Source organism: Saccostrea cucullata, unplaced genomic scaffold, assembly GCF_032062105.1.
Source record: "Saccostrea cucullata isolate Sc308-1 unplaced genomic scaffold, CSIRO_AGI_Scuc_v1 ctg1742, whole genome shotgun sequence".
In the NCBI taxonomy this organism is placed as follows: Eukaryota; Metazoa; Mollusca; class Bivalvia; order Ostreida; family Ostreidae; genus Saccostrea; species Saccostrea cuccullata.
Genome location: NW_026938751.1, coordinates 57,884 through 62,006, shown reverse-complemented (window position 1 = coordinate 62,006; position 4,123 = coordinate 57,884).

Here is a 4,123-nt window from a genome sequence, read left to right as displayed (position 1 = left end):
TATATCTATAAAATAAAACAACAGATCGACTTTATGCGATCACTCGGTGCTATTGTCGTTGAGTTTTTATGACTTCTTCCAACAACGTCATTGGTTCTTTGGAGGCAATACACATATCTTGATCAGATTCCCTAAAGTTTAGTGAAGACATAAACCTGTCTTGTTTATATATAAATTTACAACGTAAAAGCAGCAAATGTAAATGCATTTTGTTGTAAATAAATCAATTTGTTCAAAAACAAAATTCATATTTTACGGTGTTTCTTGCACAATAAGAAAATATACTGCTTAGTAAATATGTGGAAATTCCATGAACCAGAAACCTTTTACAGCGCTAGTCCAAAAACGTTTTTATAAAGCCTCGATCGTATCTAAAAGGAAAAAAATAATTAAAAAAGAAAGCAAGGGGAGAAAGTTTTTGCAAGAAAAATGTAATTTGTGGTGTTTATTATTTTAAATTACTCGCATTTTGATAAAAAGAATGTTGATATTCATACAAATATTGTTTTAATTACACGAATAATGCAATTGCTTCTTATTTGTTTGCAGTACCAACAGATCCTATATGTGGATGGAACAAAAAATTCGTAATTGGGGTTTATTCAAACATCACTCTTGATTTTTCTTTACGAAATAATATGTCGCCATCGTCACAGTTATGTGCGTTTTCATACACAGATGATGATGAATATGAAACAGTCAATCCATCATGTACTAGTACTTTGCAAAGCAATACTTCTGTAACTGTACAGGATCTGAAACCCGGAAACAAATATGAAATATCAATTTTTTCTGCGATAACAGGGAACAATGAGACTATCTTCAGCAAGAAGGGTTGCAGTAACGTAACAGTTTACACAAGTAAGTTTTTTGTGTTTTAAATACACACATATTGAGAAAAAGCCTTTAATGACGGGAGGTTACCAAAACGTTCTAGAAGGTATGCGATAAAATTAATAATATGATGTCAGTGAAGACACAATTTATAATTATCATATGAATACATTTATTTATTTTGAAAATAAAAGCCTAATACATTAGTAATTTTCCAATATATCACTTAAAACAACAGACTTTATGCGATCACTCTGCGCTATTGTCGTTGGGTTTTTATGACTTCTGCCAACAACGCTTCATCTGAAGCAATAAACTTATCTTGATAAGATTCCCTGGAGTTAAGTGAAGACAAAAACCTGTCTTGTTTATATATAAATATATTTCAACGTAGCGAATTCAAATGCATTATATTGTAAATAAATATTTAAAAAAAACATTCTTGTAGAATAAGAAAAGATACTGCTTATAAATTAAAATGTGGAGATTCTTTGATGAACCAGAAACCTTTTACAAACTTTTTGATAAAGTCTCGTATTTATAAGAAAAAAGAAAGAAAGCAAGAAAGACATTTTTGGCAGTAATCGTAATGTATTTGAAATTTTCAATATGCTAATAATTAAAAAAAAAGAGATAGAAAATGGGTAGATTCCTTTGCTGGGACCACAAAAACGCATGCATACATGTATGTATTGATTAATACCTTACAATGGTGAAATATATTTCAATAGAGACATCTGATAGTTACACATGAAAAGTGGTGTGTCAAGGCAAACAAGCATTCTGAGATAATTATGTTCCCCAAACGAAGTTGGGGAACATATTGTTTTTACTCTGTTTCTTATTATTAAGGTCTTCCGTTTCCAACGGAAGACCTTATTGTTTTCGTTCGGTTTCTTTTTCCCTATTATTATTATTATTCTTCCAACCGATTTTGTGCACGCGATTTCTCAGAAACGGCTCTGTCGATTTACATGAAATTTTCATATGTAATAGATCATCAATTGATCTTGATAGGTTTTTAAACGTTTTTATGACGTCACTTCCGTTCGCGAGATATAGACAATTTTCTGATTTTAAAATGCAATTTTGTCTTAACTTAGTAGCGAAAACTGCTTAAGATATGAACTGAAGATTAATTGGAGATGATAGTTCATGACATATAGCGTTGCGGAATTGCCTTTTCGTTCGTCGTCAATACTTCCGGTTGATACCGGAAGCAAATTTAAAAAACGCAATTTTTCAACTTTTGTTTTTTAATATTTTTGTTTTAGAATTGAATAGAAACGTTTTTGCAAAAGCGAAATATGTAATTAGTTTGAAAATCGAACAAGCCAATCTCGAGATATTTGCATTTGAAAACGCGAAGCGGCGATCTTAATGGCTAAATGGATTGTCACGCGGGCGACCCGGGTTCGATCCCCCGTGTGACCAAAAAATTTTATCATTTTTTCTGCTCGATTTTTCGAAATTTTTAAATTTTAAACCATTTGGAACAATATATTATAAACTTTTAAGCATATCTTGCGTAATTAGGGGTAACAAGGGGCCAGAATGTCAAATCTTTGACGCTTTATATCTTGAAAAGGGGGAATATTTTGATAAGCAATATTGAACAAAAGATGGTCAGAATAATGTTCTTAACAATATGCATTCCTTGAATTTTTGTAAAACGGCCCCATTAAGGACTTGCAGGGGTGGCCCCTAAATATTTCCATTCAGCATATCTCAAAAACGAAAAGAAATCTCTGAATAAGTGTTGAACAAAAAATCTTCAAAATCACAAGACCTTCCATTTGATATCAAGAAAAAGGGGCTGACCCCTCAAATTAGGGGCTCAGAGGGGCCAAAAGTCTTTTATCTATAACTCTCTAATGGTCAATATTTTGTTATACATTACTGAAGCAAAAGTATTTATCTTAACGATTTTTAACAACATATAATACAATTTTGATAATATGTTACGTGATTAGGGGTCACAAGGGGCCAGAATGTCAAATCTTTGGTGCTTTATATCTCGAAAAGGGGGAGTATTTTGATAAGCAATATTGAACAAAAGATGGTCAGAAAAATGTTCTAAACAATATTCATACTTTGAATTTTTGTAAAACGGCCCCATTAAGGACTTGCAGGGGTGGCCCCTAAACATTTCCATTTAGCATATCTTAAAAACGAAAAGAAATCTCTGAATAAGTGATGAACAAAAAATCTTCAAAATCACAAGACCTTTCATTTGATATCAACAAAAAGGGCTGAACCCTCAAATTAGGGGTTCAGAGGGGTCAAAAGTCTTTTATCTTTAACTCTCTAATGATCAATATTTTGTTATATATTACTGAAGCAAAAGTATTTATCTTAACGATTTGCAACAACATATGATAATATTTTGATAATATGTTACGTAATTAGGGGTCACAAGGGGCCAGAATGTCACATATTTGACGCTTTATATCACGAAAAGGGGGAATATTTTGATAAGCAATATTGAACAAAAGATGGTCAGAATAATGTTCTAAACAATATGCATACTTTGAATTTTTGTAAAACGGTCCCATTAAGGACTTGTAAGAGTGGCCCCTAAATATTTCCATTTAGCATATCTCAACAACGAATAGAAATCTCTGAATAATTGTTGAACAAAAAATCTTCAAAATCACAAGACTTTTCATTTGATATCAAGAAAAAGGGGCTGACCCCTCAAATTAGGGGCTCAGAGGGGCCAATATTCTTTTATCTATAACTCTCTAATGGTCAATATTTTGTTATACATTACTGGGGCAAAAGTATTTATCTTAACGATTTGCAACAATATCTGATAATATTTTTATCATATGTTACGTAATTAGGGGTCGCAAGGGACAAAATGCTATATTTTTTATGCTTTATGTCTCGAAAAGGGGTAGGATTTTCATAAGCCTTATCAAACTAAAGGTGTTCAGAATATCGTGATAAAAATGAGTAACTTTAACTTTAATGAGGGAAAACTCAATGTCATTCTCTTTAAACGAATATCTCAGTCAAAATCACATCTCATCTTATCAAGAAATTCAAAGGAAGACCTACTCGTTGCTCGCAACGAGATCTCATCTAGTTATTATTATTATTCTTATTATTTTTCTTCCTGGGAAAATTTTGTCCGCTAGTGATCTTGTAAACTACACATCCGACTTAGGTGAAACCTTTTTAGGGTAAGTAGGCATGTTATGTAGATTTGCGGAATGAAGGTCATTTTGCGCGCACGTGCTTGCAAGAGCGCGCACGTGCAAAACATAAAATGACCAATATATAA